Genomic DNA, 15501 nt, shown 5'->3' on the forward strand with positions numbered 1-15501 from the left:
ACAAAATCTAGGCTTCCTAAGGTTTGCATGAAAATGTAGCTGACATAAGTTAGAATAAAGACTTAGATCATATAAAAGCAAAGCAAAGGCATAGATCCAACCGGACGAAGACGGGTCCCATCACGGTCGCCAAAACTGTGATCATCGCAAAAAAATTTTCTCTCGTAATATTCTCTCTCTCTTCCTTCTCTTTTTCTTGTCCAGTCTCTATTTTCCTCCTTTTTGAAGGGAGAGAAATAAAAGACGGAAAAGGAAGAGAGAAGAGAAAAGAAGAGAAAGAAAGAGAGAAGAGGAACTATTTTGCGCGGTCTCACTTGACCTTAATTTGAAAACATTTAGAAATCTAACTCGCCTCCGTTTTTGAAAATATTGCGGGAAAATGGAGAGACGGGATTCGCTCGTCGGTACGAGGTTCGACCGTTCCTGGCGCCTTTACCAGGGGTAATCGAACCAAGGATCGAATCTATGCCTTTTGCTTTGCCTAAATATAGTCTAAGAATTTATTCTAACTCTAAATGCACAAAGAATCATGCTTGTGCAATGCAAGAATGTATGCTTCTTTTGAAAAGATGTTTTGAAAATTTCTAAGTGTTCTGAGATGATCTTGATAATAGAGTGAAGAAATTTTAGAACTTGAGATAGATCAGAGAAGTTCTAAGTTTTGAAGTAAATCAGGATTTGGAAAAATAAATGAGAAAGAATGACTTGAAGTTTTGAAATGAAAGGAAATGAAGTTTCAAAGTCAAAATCGACTTTGAATTTTGGATTTTGAATTTAGAAAAGGAAATGAATACTTGAGATGGAATTGAATTTGGATTTTTAAGTTTGGAATGGATCTGAGATAATCAAATGGTATTTAAGAATGGAAATGGATTTAGGGAGTTCAGATGAGATCTGAAAAATGGAATTTGGATTAGAATTGGGAATGAAATTGGATCTAAAGATGGATTTAAGATCTGAGATCTGAGATCCGAGATAAAATTGGGTTCTGGATCCTAAGATGGATTTGGATCAGAAGTCTAAGATCCAACATGTGATTGAATTCTGGATCCTAAAAATGGAACTGGATCTGAAGTCTGAGATCCAAAAGTGAAACTGGATTCTGGATCCTAAGATGGATTTTGGATCTGAAGTCTAAGATCCAAAGTGGAATTGGATTCTGGATCCTAAGATGGATTTGGATCTGAAGTCTGAGATCCAATGTAGAATTATATTCTAGATCCTAGAATGGAAACTTGGACCTGAAGTCTAAGATCCAAAGTGAAATTAATTCTGGATCCTATAAGTAAATTGAATCTGGAGTCTGAGATCCAATATGAGTGTTGAATTTTGGATCTTAAAATGGATTTGGAGTTAAATTCAGAAGAGGAATCAAGAATTTCTAAGTCTGATTTGAATTTGGGAAAAGGAATTTTTAGAAATTGAATTTTGAATATACAGATGAATCCCAAAGTCAATTTAGACCTTGGATTTGAAGCTTGAAATGAATCAAGCATCTCAAAGTTAAATTTGAACTTTTGAGTTTGATTGGAGCTTTTGAAAATGAATTTGAAATTTTCAAAGTAAAATTGAACTTTGATTTTGAATTGGAAATTTTGAATATGAAATGAAATTGAAATCTCGAAGTTAAATTGGACTTTGAGATGGAAAATAGAATTAAAAAAGATGAATAGAATTGAAGATTGACTGAAGAAGATATTTACATCACTTGGAGTTTTGAAAAAGTAATTTTGAAAATATGATGCAGTTCTATCCTAAATGATGAATGAGTTTAAATTTTTGAATTTAGATTTTGAAAAGCTATTCCATTCTTTAAATGAATTAAAAGAAGATTGAAGATATAATACATTCAAAGATATAATACATCCTTGACTATGGTCATTGAATGTATTATATAATAATCTATATTTAAATTCAGGTGGAGAATGAAACACATTTGGTGCTTTTATAGGATTTAAAATGAAATTAACTCTCAATATACCCTGACTATGGCCATTGGTATATATTTTGAATTAATTTTAAGTTAAATTCTGATAAAAGGAGAAAATATTTAAAGAAATATGATGAATTTTGAAAATGGATCCAGTGTGGATTCAGTGTTACTTCGTAAAAGATAAAAATTCTAAGTTTTGTCCACACCCTGACTATGGCCATTGATGTGGATCATCAACTTAGGATTGATTTACCTCTTACGAAGGGGTGCACGTGCCATTCGTGTTTCACCAATGTGAGATTTTGAGAAATAAAGACAAAAGGCATGAAAACAAGTAATTCATGGTATTTTACAATGCTCATTCATTCTAATCTAAGGTTGGAAATGTAAAATTCTCATTATGGTCTAATTTGTTATAATCCTTGAATCTTGGGGAAATAACATCCCTAATCTAAGAAGGTGACACAAGTCTCCCATGACTTCCCTACAAAGGAATGAGTTAGCACAATGTAGGAGAAGATGCTTTGTTGATAGCGAAGTTGTATGTAATTTGTATGAATCCTAACGCAAGGTGCTATGTTTATGCTGAATGGAAAAGTACCTACCCTACATTGGTTAGAAAATACACATATATATATGTATATATATAGACGCATACATATATATGTATATAAATATATATATTCAGACAATGTTGTAGTCAAATGAACATCTACATGCAATGAGTGAAGGCAAGGGTCCGGATGGTCCGAGGTGAACCATCGTGAAACGCAAAAGCCATAGCAACTCATGATGGAAGACCCGAGTTGCCCCTTGTGAGATTAGAAGAAGAAATGTTGATTACAACTATAGTAGTTTTTGATGAATTACTATAACAATGGAAGACCATAGTGGTTCTGTGTGAACCACTGTAAAAAGGAGGACAGTTATAGTAGTTTTTGCTGAACTACTATAACAGTAAAAGGGCCACAGTGGTTCTGTGCGAACCACTGTGAAGAAAAAGACGGTTATAGTAGTTTTTGCTAAACTACTATAACAGTGAAAGGCCACAGTGGTTCTGTGTGAACCACTGTGAAGAAAAAGACAGTTATAGTAGTTTTTGCTGAACTACTATAACAGTAAAAGGCCACAGTGGTTATGTGTGAACCACTGTGAAGAAAAGGACAGTTATAGTAGTTTTTGCTGAACTACTATAACAGTAAAAGACCACAGTGGTTCTGTGTGAACCACTGTGAAGAAAAAGACAGTTATAGTAGTTTTTGCTGAACTACTATAACAGTAAAAAGGCCACAGTGGTTCTGTGTGAACCACTGTGAAGAAAAAGACAGTTATAGTAGTTTTTGCTGAACTACTATAACAGTAAAAGGCCACAGTGGTTCTGTGTGAACCACTGCGAAGAAAAAGACAGTTATAGTAGTTTTTGCTGAACTACTATAACAGTAAAAAGGCCACAGTGGTGCTGTGGGCCGGGACTACCGCATATCATGAGATGAAGTTCAGTGCAACGATGCTTTTATTAACATATAAGTAACCAACGGGAAGGGATATTATGGATACTCACAGGACTACAAATGTTTACGTGAGCCCTATTGTGGAAGGGATCACTTTGGACAAATGATTTCTATCAAATAATCTCTTGTGAAAGCAAGATGGTCAGTGAGAAAGGCAAATTGAGAACATTTGATATAAAGGAGAAGGAAAAGATAATCCTGATATGGTCTACAAGGGTTTGGTGATCCCAGCTAGCCTACGTGTGTATAAACACCATTCTTGAACTAAAGGAAAAAAAAAAACGAGTGAAATATGTTATCTCTAACACCAATCTCCTTCCTGAATTTTACAACAGTGATCTTGTTTAACCAATATAATGCTACAGACATGGTAGATTAAGCACATGATAATAATAATAATAAAAAAAAATGTTAATGATAAGAGCGCAAACATACCTGACGAGATTACAGAAGCTAGCAGAGAATATCTGCATTAAAGTATGACAATGAGTGAGAGGGAAAGGAGTAAAAATAAAATAAAATAAAATGTGATAAGAGAAGGTTTACGCAGACAAGTGTACCAGCCATGAGGTTAATCGACATTTGTCCTCTTTGCTCATTTTTTTTTTTAGAAGGAGCCAATATCTCATTATCGGCGCTGTCACCATGATTTTCAGACTTAGCCTATTCTGTTGGAATTTTCTGGTACTTACCTTAAGCGAACCAAGAGACAAATATACCACTCAATTTGGGCTCCATTGGTTTAAGATGCCCTTTTGGTAGTTCATCTTCTGATGATGCTTTCAGATAGAGGAATGAGAGCCTTAGGTTCCAGTATAGATGAATCTACCCTTGGAATAGCTCTTTTAGCTAAGATGCATTTATGAAAAACAATCTTAAAATACATGGATGTTCAGCATTAGAAGAGACATTCTCGAAAGAGGCATGTTTAGAGGAACATTGAGCTGATATAACTGGTGTAACTATGATACCGAATTCAAAAAAACGTTTGAATGAACAAAATGGGGATGACATATAAACATGATTTATGAATATACCTATATTGCTGGAAGGACCTGAAATTAAATATTGTGATAAAGCGTAATGCAAGTAAAGGCTGAACCGAAGACCTATGAACAGAATTCACACATTTGGTGCTGATGAAATGGGAAGTTATAAAAAAAAATGGTACTAGCGAAAGCCAAACAATAAAAAAATGAAAGAAACTGTTATGGCTAACAGATCTAATGCCTGTATGCGTGGAACATGACAGAGCTAAAAAAAAAATGCAGATGATGGTCTGGCATCGAATTAGACGCAGTGACTAACTTGACCGGGGATGAATTCTACTGAGCAATCGGGTCTTACATTTAGAAGACTCTGCTAGGCATCCCAAAGAGGATATACCCGAGTGAACTCATCTGTAGATAGATCACGCCGCAGACACTACCGTGTCATTTGAGTTTACACTGCTGATTGAGACCACAGATTCAGGTTCAGATTGTTGACAGACTCTAATGACTGAACGCAATCGTCCATTTGAACAAGAGAATCTAATGAATATGCTTATCATAATATTACAACCCATACATGGAGCAGATTAGCCAGAGCCAATGGTCTGAATGGGAATGCAAGACAATCCAATAAGTAAAAAAAAAAGTTCTCGAGAACTATGGCTCCCACACAATCGTAATGAAGTTGGTTAATATGACAAATCCCAGAATGTAGGCCACACCGAATTTAACGAAGATCTGCAAGAGTTTAGCAAGGGTCCTCGCTGGATATCAGTTAAATGCCAGTAAGTCGTGATCATTTAATTGCTGCAACTTGATTGATATGCCATCAAATGATTAAAAAAAAAAGGAAAACTGAGTCAATACACTTCGATATCATCAGAGTAGAGACCCATATTCATGCAAATCAGAACAAAATCGATGCCCAGGATAAATCAAAATAAGAGAAACACAACAGAAAAAGAAACTGTGAATCGAACCAAGATGTTAACAGGGGATGGGGCAACTCTTAAATGGGAAGTGGAGCGTGAATTGAAACTAGAATCAGACAGAACTATAAATATGAATCAAAGCAGAAAGCTAAAACATGGATCAAAATATGATAATAAAACAGGAGTTAAACTAAATGAAAATGAAAGAAGAAAGGAAAAAAAAAAAAACGAACCCCAAATTCGAAGTGAGTTAAGACCAAAATAAACGGGGAATGACAATGCAAGCCGGATATCAAGATGTTAGGATACAACCATTCCTGTTAATTTTGCACAGTATACATAGGTCGACGCTTGCCGTAGGCAAGATCAACACTATGTGAGTGCTCGGATGAAAGAAAAACAGTAGATCAACGCTATGCGAGTGCTCTGATGAAAGAAAAACAGTAGAGAGAATTAAATAAAATGGCCCTTACCGTGGATACGAGGGACGGTGAGAGAAGGGTTCCTTCCTTGTACTGCCTCGGGGCAGGATTCCTTTCCTCCGATCAAGTAAGAGGAGTGACTAAGAGAAAAAGGGTTCTACCGTAGTCTTGGAGCAGACTTCCTTTGGTTGATCAAAAAGAAAACTCAGAGAACGGTGATGGGGAGACAGAGAAACGAGAAAAGGGGAAAATTATTCTTCCAGATGGAGGTGGATAAACCCTGATGACGATCGATCCCCTCCCCTTCTTCTAGTGCCTTCTTTTATAGGCGCGAAAGAAACTTCGAGTGAGGGTTTTCCGTTGCAGATGGAGGGCGGATGGTCTGGAGCCATCCATCGAAAGGTAAAGATTGTAAAGGGGAAAATCGTTGGCGATGGAGGGCAGATGGTTGCTCGTCCCTCCAAACAGAAGGAGATCGGAGGGTAGAGATAGAGGAACGCACATGGGGGTGGCTTGGTGGGGAAGGAGGCCTGCGAGGCCGTTGAAGATGAACGGAGGAGGCCCCAGGCCATGGCGATCGAGGGTGGCTGAAGAAGAGGGAGGCTGATCCGACGATTGGCGGAAGATGGAATGGTTTGGAGGAGCGAAAGCCATCGAGCAAGGCGGCTGGGCGATGAGAGAAAGGGCGAGAGTTAGGGTTTTCAAAACCCTAACTCGAATCTTAACATCGAAAATGAGCTTTTTTCCACAAAAGGGCTTCTTTAAAAATGTTTTTTTTCTAAAATGGGTTTTTAAAAACCATTTTTTCGCAATTTCCTTCATTTATTTTTGAAATTTTTCGTTCTTTTCTCAATATTTTTATTTTTTTGTATTTTTGAAATGAAAATCTAGGACTTTACGAGAAAACAAAGATTAGACACTAACTTTTTGTATTTTTCTGAGAAATATTTACAAAAGTATTTTTCTGAGAATTTCGGACCATTTTGGGGAAATTTCTTCAGAAGAATGGGTTTTGGACCCATGTTTTAAGAAAATGTTCGAGTTTTAACACTTGAATTGAGAAATACAACACAATGGATCCAAACGGATACCGGACGAACTGTCTGAGCTTTTCAAAAGTCATTTTTGATAATTTTGAGAGTTTGATTTAAAATCGGATAATGAAGCTCAGATTTGGATTTTGATGTAGATCCGGATCCGAAATTGAGTCAGGTATGTAAAATGAGTTTAATTTCAACAAAATTTGAGAAACGAAAATGGAATTTAGATTTAAACCGACTCAATTACCCAAAGATGGGGAAAAAAAAAAGGGGATATTTACAACATTTTGAAAAATTTGGGGTGTTCACAGGACCTTAATCCTAACTCTAGGGTTCAGATCATCTGATTCCAATCAAGATACGCCGATATACTCAAGCTGTCGGTCGAAGTACGTGGCATAGAAATATTCCTCCGGTTCTAAGGTAATGGCTTCCCAACATCCTTGAGCACCTACCGATATACCTCAGACTATGGCCCTTAGGTACGTGGTAGGGGGGCGCAAACCCAAATAAGTGGTCCAGTTGTGAGGCTCTCTCCCAAACTATGGTTCAGTGAGACAGCCCAGCAACGTGAAGACCGGGACAACATAGTTAAGGAGGTTTTCAAAATATGTGCAACATGCAAGAAATCAGATGGCTCTAATGCAAGTCCTAAAGAGATAGATTAAAATGAAGAGAAGCATACACTTGCATACATTGTTTTGCATTCAATCCCTAAAATTGAGGAGAGTTGTATTTCAGACCTAAGTCTAATGTGAGCATGGAATAATCTCCTCAATATGGTCCTATCAAACCATACTTAAATCCTATATGCAATGATGTCAGCTTAGGACAAGATCTAGGCTCCTAAGGTTTGCATGGAAATGAAGCTGACATATGAAGAATAAAGACTTAGATAATGTCAAAGCAAAAGAAAAGGCATTAAATTCGACCGGATGAAGACTGAAATTCCACTAGAGGGGGGGTGAATAGTGAAATTTGATAATGATCGATAAAATAAAATAATTAAGCAATAAGGCACAACACATAAAACACAGAAGTTATACTGGTTCGGTCAATATCCAGACCTACATCCAGTCCCCAAGCAAACCACTTGAGATTCCACTATAACATCCGAGTTACCGGATAAATAGTACAACACCCTCTTCCCAAGAGGTCTTCTTCTCTCAACAGAGAAGGGGCACACCCTCTTCCCAAGAGGTCTTCTTCTCTCAACAGAGAAGGGCAACACCCTCTTTCACAGAGGTCTACTTCTTTAAACAAAGAAGGAATACAGTGAATAAACAGAGTTACAATACTTCCTATAGAACCTTCAGAATGATATGAATGCACGAATGAAGGATTCTAAGAATGTTTTGTTTGTCACTCAGAGGATACTCTTTGTCAAAGAGCTGGACTTGACTTTTTCTCTTTTCTTTCTTTTTCTTTTTCTCTTTCTTTTTCAAGGCTCTCTTTTCAAATCACGAATAGAATATTTTTCTCTTTGTAAGCTCACACGTCTATTTCATTCCTCTTGTCTGAATAGTTTATGTGTGTGTGTTTATATAGCTTAGAAAAAGTAGTCGTTACATTTTGGAATTGTAACTTTTTGAAATGTGAAATGTTATGTCATTTCAAAAATATCTTTTAGAGAAGATCAAGAATGCCTTTTTCCAAGAGAGTAAAATAGAGGGTACACTAGTCGTTGTAGTGTTTTAGGTAATACATATTTTATGTAAAAAGTCTATTTCTTACAATAGTACATTTGAACGTTGGGTTGTAGTTTTGTCTTTATTCTAATTAATGATTTGAGGTACACTAGTACTTCTTTACTTTAAATGAGTGTAAGTACTATGAGTGCTTTGAGATATTTATTTGTACATAGTCATGTCAAGTGTATTCTTTATGTAGTGTATTTCAAAGTCTCCAGAGAGAATGAGGACCAAAAAGAAGGTCGACATTCTTTGGGAAGGATATTTAGAAGGGATTTGTTACAGAAGGCATTTAATGCTTTGTAGAGAGAATGATGACTTTAAGTAAGTCGACATTCTATGGTTATGAGAAAAAGGTAACTAGAGTCCTTAAAAATTTTAATTTATTTTTCTTATGTAGTCGATTTTATGTTTTTGTCTTCTTCCTACATTCCTTTTTCATGTTGTCTTGTAAGGTACAATGACAAAATGTCTTTTTCATAAAAGGTTGTGAGAAGGTACAATTATTATATGACAAAATATCTTTTTCATAAAAGGTTGTAAGAAGGTACACTTATTGGTTTTCAAAAAAGAAGCTTTTTGAAACTATCGTATACTTTTATGATATAGTGTTTATGAATGAGTATGTAATATGCAATATGAAAGTTCCTGAAGGTTCTGTTACATATGACTCTAAAGAAGAAAAAAAATCTTCATCTTGAGGTAGCCGATCTCTTTATTTGAACTTTTAGGAAAGCATGGCTCATCAAGCTTTTTCTTCAAGGAGTATGATTGCACCATAGTTGTACTTGAACAGGAAGTCTCCATCCTTATTGGGTGAGATATCCTTGCATCAAATACTCGTTAGATTTATGGCAAAACATATTCAGTCATAATATAACATTATTTCAAGAGAACATATTATCATATCATATAAAATCAAATGAGACAGTGTATCATATTATGTGACATCAAAACCGAATTTCTCAACATTCTCCCCCTTTTTGATGATGACAAAATATGCTCCCCCTGTCAAAAAGACATTATGCATAGAAATAATAATATGATAAAAATGTGAAATAATGTTTAAAGAAAGAATGTTTCTCCAATAATGGAGACAGGTTTTCTCCCCCTTTGTCATGGACAAAAAGGAGGGATCAGAGTAAAAAAGTTATTACAGACCAAAAAGTAATTTAAAAGTTATTACAGACTAAAAATGCGTCTATCTCGAAGGTGGAGAAGGTGAAGGCGTCCGGTTGGCACGATTCTGCTTGCGAGTCTGCTGCAACAGGGCTTGATTACGAAGGATTCGATCTTGAGTTTGCTCGATATCCATCATAGCAGAAAAGTAATTGAAGGAGGATATTGGATCTGCTTCATCAGAGCCGGGCATGTGCAGGGACCTTAGATTGAAGGTGGTAGCATCGAGGACGTGAGAGGGTCGGAGGATGACTTCGTTGTGAAGTGGTACTTGGAAGTAGTTGAAAATGGGAGTTATAAAACACCCAAAAAGAAGAGGCTCAAATTTCTGATAACGAATAAAGAGGTCGAAAATAATGGATGACCAATTTATCGAAAGAGAAGAAAGGATTGCGTAGATAAGAAGAGAGATTTTTCGAGGAACTAATCCCTGGCGGGGATGCTTGGGATAGAGGTTGTGGAAAAGAATCTGGGCAAGTAGCTGAGCTTGAGGTTGGAGATTCCTCATGTGCCACGGAAGTTGGTAGCAGTTGGTGCAGAGAAGTATTTTTCGAAGTACCGATCGGTCGATTGGTACTATGGCGTTAAGGTCGGTACCGGTGGAAGGTAGATTTAGAATTCTACCTAGGTCGGAAGCATTGAAAATCATCAGCTGTCCTCGGACTTTGCTGGTGATTGAGGTTTGTTCAAGATCAGAAGAGAAGTTGGTATAAAACAGTCGAACTAGTTCAGGATAATAGGCGGCTGGGGATGAAGATCCTATGAGAGGTTTGAGTTCGGGGAGATAGGTGTCTAAGTCGAAGAACATGAAGTCGTCAAAGTTGATCAATTTTCCTTCATGAATGGGGCGAGAGCAGAGTGAGTTGTAGGTGTGAAACAAATCAGGATACCTTAGATCGGCGGAGGTGATCACATTGGTAGAAGAAGAAGCCATTTTCGAGTGTCTTGAAAATAAAGCACTAGGAGAGAAAGGAGCTAGAACCGAGAGAAAATTTGTATAAGGATAGAAAAGATCGAATGGAATGGTAAGAGATGAACCAATTGATTAAATAGAAGGAAGAAAATAATTGTTGATATGAAATGAATGACATTGGAAGTGAGTAATTTTTAGATTTTAGTCAAATAAGGAAATCCGTGAGGAGTAAGTTAATAGACTTGTGAATGATAAATCAAATTAATGTTTGAGGATAGTGTATTATATTAGATTGAGGAGGACATAGTTATTGAAATATATAGATTTTACTATGGGTGAGTTTATCGACTAGTGAAAGAACCCATTAATAGAGTATGGGGTGTCATGTTGAATAACAAAATGATTGATCTTTGAGAATAATGGCCTAACAAGACAAACAACTTGTTATTCTATGTGAAGGGATTCTAAATTCGTAAATGGAGAGTTAAAGACATACAAAAGATGATGTAGATATCTAGAGAGGAGAGAAAGAAAATAAAGGAAAGCATTTACTTGATTGAGATATGACATAAAGTAAAGATAGAATAAATAAAGGTTCTCGATTTTAGAGAGATATATAATAAGAGAGAGACAAGGTCACAGATGGAAAGAAAGGTCATAGGGTGATCATGTGATGTGTACTTTGAAAGATATGACATTTTAAAGAAAAAAGTGCCTAAAAAAATGTTTCATGATTAATATTTGTAATTTTTTTTTTTTTAAGAGTATACGTGGATATGAGAAGGACATATTTTGACTTAGACTAGTGGTGAGAGAGATGATGAGACAAAAAGGAGAAAGAGTTAAAAAAAATATATAAGAATTGAAATAAGAATCGACATGGAGGAGTCGGATTCAAAAATGTATATAAAAAATGTATTCGAGAGATTAAATGAGGGGACAAAAATATTTATGAATGAAGAGTGAGAGAAGTGAGATGACATATATGAATTTTTGTGAAGGATAAAGAAGTAAAAAAAATTGATGAAAGACATAAAGTTATGATTGATATGATTTATTTAAAGAAACTCGACAACGTTAAGTTTTAAACAAGAGTAGACAAAAATGGAGGCTTAATTTGTATACAAAAGAGATGATAATAGATAGTTTGTTGGGCTATGATATAGTAAAAAAAATTTACGTGTGAATATAGCAACTAGATCTTTTAAAGAGATCAACTAGTCATTCGATTTTAACTCATGAAGAGTATGAGTTCTCATAAACTAAGTAGAGAGGTGAAACAATTTTATCGTAAGACAAGTTTTCATAAAGGACAAAAAAAATATTAAAGGAGTTGAGTGATGTGAACATTGTTATGATGGCTTTTAATACAATTATTTTTATGGATATGAGAGAAAGGAGATAGGACAAGGAGTTATAATGGATGTGTACTTGAAAGATGACAAGTTGAATGACATAAAGAATGTGTCTTATAAGAATACGTGAATATGGAAACTTAGTTTGACTAACTAAAATCGATAAGAAGGCAAACAATTTAAAATAAGATTTACACAAGACTTATAAGAAGTATTATATTAAGTGTGATTAATTTATAAGTCACTTAGTTTACATATTCCTAGTTCTCTTCTAATTCGTGTGAAGTCTTCATGTTTTAATGGTTTAGTGAATATGTCTGCTAACTGTTGATTAGTGGGTATGAATTCTAGTTTAATTATGTTGTTTAAGACTTGTTCTCTTAAGAAGTGGTGTCTTATTTGAATGTGCTTAGTTCGTGAGTGTAAAATAGGATTCTTAGATAGGTTTATAGCACTCGTATTATCACAGAAAATAGTTGTATTTTCAAAATTTAAACCAAAATCTTTTAAAGTCTGTGTCATCCAGATGACTTGAGTACAAGCTAGGTTAGCAACAATGTATTCGGCTTCAGTAGTTGATAATGATACACAATTTTGTTTCTTACTGAACCATGATACTAGTGAGTGCCCTAGCATGTGACATGTTCCACTTGTGCTTTTTCTGTCAGATTTACTTCCAGCAAAGTCAGCATCACTGTATGAGATTAGATCAAATGTAGAGGATTTTGAATAGAATAATCCAAAATCAACTGTCTTTTAAATATCTCATTATTCTTTTTACAGCTTTAAGATGTGATTCTTTTGGATTTGACTGAAATCTAGCACACAAGCAAACACTAAACATTATATCTGGACGGCTAGCAGTTAAATAAAGAAGTGATCCTATCATACCTCGGTATACCTTTGTATCAACAGTCTTACCATCTTCATCTTTGTCCAACACAGTAGTAGTGCTCATAGGAGTAGTTTTTGAAGCAGTTGAGTTCATGTTGAACCTCTTCAGAAGTTCACGAGCATACTTAGATTGATTGATGAAAACTCCATCCTTGCTTTGCTTAATATGCAGTCCAAGAAAGTAGGTGAGTTCTCCCATCATACTCATTTCGAATTCCTTCTGCATGGACTTAGAAAAATCTTCACAGAGAGTGATGTTAGAAGATCCAAAGATGATGTCGTCGACATAGATTTGAACAATTAGGGTTTGATTATTCACTACTTTGACAAATAGTGTAGAATCTGCTTTGCCAACAGAAAAACCAGTTTTTAATAAAAAGGTTTTAAGTCTTTCGTACCAAGCACGAGGTGCTTGTTTTAAACCATACAAAGCACGTTTGAGTTTAAAAACATGATCTGGGTATTGTTCATTTTCAAATCCTGGAGGTTGTTTTACATAGACTTCTTCATTTATAAAACCATTTAAGAAAGCACTTTTAACATCCATTTGAAATAATTTGAAATCCATATAGCTTGCATATGCTAAGAGCATTCTAATAGATTCAAGTCTAGCAACAGGAGCAAATGTTTCATCAAAGTCAATACCTTCCTCCTGGTTGTATCCTTGAGCTACTAGTCTGGCCTTGTTTCTTATAACATTACCTGTTTCGTCTATCTTGTTTCTGAAGATCCATCTTGTCCCAATGATTGGATAATCCTTTGGTCTCGGTACAAGATCCCAAACGTCACTTCTTTGGAATTGATTCAGTTCTTCAGTCATGGCTAGCATCCAGAACTCATCAATGATGGCTTCATCAATCTTCTTTGGTTCAAGTTGAGAAATGAATGCCATGTTTGCAATCCGTTCTAGCTGAGCTCTAGTTTGAACCCCCTTTGTTAGTTCTCCTAAAATCTGCTTTTGAGGATGATCTTTGATATCGACAAAGGTTCTTTGGTGATCATCTTCATTAGACTTAGCTGTGTTATCTAAAAATAAATTTGTACTTTCAATATCATCATCATTAGTTTGTATATGAACAGATTGATCAATAGATTCACAAAAACTAACATGCATAGATTCTTCAATAGTATTATGACACTTATTGAAAACTCTGTATGCTTTACTATGACTTGAATATCCTAAGAATATGCCTTCAACAGATTTAGCATCAAACTTATCCAGGCTATCTTTTGTGTTTAGGATAAAGCATTTACATCCAAAGACTTTGAAGTAGTCTATTCTTGGAGTTCTGTCATAGAATAGTTCATAGGGAGTTTTATTTAATAAGGGTCTAATGAGAACTCTATTTGTTATGTAGCATGCAGTATTAACAGCTTCTGCCCAAAAAGATTTTGCAAGATTATTGTGTTGGAGCATAGTCCTGGCAGATTCCTGAAGGGTTCTATTCTTTCTTTCTACTACACCATTTTGAGGTGCAGCTCTAGGAAAGGCAAAGTTATGAGAAATACCATGCAAGTTACAAAAATTTTCAAAGAGTTCATTTTCAAATTCTCCTCCATGGTCACTATGGATTTTAACAATAGAACATGATTTTTCGTTTTGTAATTTTTTACACAAGATTTCAAACTGACAAAACGTGTCACTTTTGTTTTTCAAAAATATTACCCAAGTAAATCTTGAGTAATCATCTATAATGACAAAAGCATATCTATTATGATTAAGGCTAGCTACCCTAGAAGGACCAAAAAGGTCCAGGTGGAGAAGCTCTAAAGGTCTTTTACTTGAAATGACATTTTTTGATTTGAAAGAAGATTTTGACAATTTTCCTAATTGACATGCATCACAAAAATAATCCTTTTTAAAAGATATGTTGGGTAACCCACGTACTAATTTATTTTTAGCTAGTTTGGACATGTATTTTGAATTGACATGGCCCATTCTCATGTGCCATAGATGTTGAGTGTCATTACTAGCTATAAGACAATGTTCTGTGATGTTTTCTAGGTATAGTTCGTATATATTATTCTTTCTTATACATTTTAAGATGATGTTTTCATTTGTGTCAGCTATGAGGCATGCATCATGATTAAAACTAACATTATAACCTGTGTCACACATTTGACTGATACTTAGTAGGTTATGTTTTAAGCCTTTAACAAGGAGAACGTCTTTGATAAGAGGTTTGTCTATGTTACCAATATTTCCAATACCAATTATCAAACCTTTGTTGTTATCTCCAAAGGTGACGGTTCCTCCTTCTTTATGATGAAGAACAGCAAAAAGGTCTGGATGTCCTGTCATGTGTTTGAACATCCACTATCTAGTATCCATCTGTTCTTCTTCTTTGGAGCCTGCAAAACATTAAGTAAATCTTCTTTTTGGTACCCAATCGGGTCCTTTTTTGTTAGACTTTGGAACCCATATCCATTTGGATTTGGGTTTGTCTATCTCTTTAGAGGAGTTAAAAAGATTATCAATATAATACTCCTTATTTGGTTCGGATGAACTTTTCACAAACGTGGTCCTTTGATTTATACAAGAAGGTTTTTTGAAATGAGAATAGCCAATCCCATTCTTGTAAAAGGAGACCTTCTGAGAGGATAAGCGTTTATCCAAGTTCTCTTTACCTTTAGTAAAC

The sequence above is a fragment of the Nuphar pumila genome, chromosome 8 (assembly GCF_984573655.1).
Source record: "Nuphar pumila chromosome 8, dmNupPumi1.hap1.1, whole genome shotgun sequence".
In the NCBI taxonomy this organism is placed as follows: domain Eukaryota; kingdom Viridiplantae; phylum Streptophyta; class Magnoliopsida; order Nymphaeales; family Nymphaeaceae; genus Nuphar; species Nuphar pumila.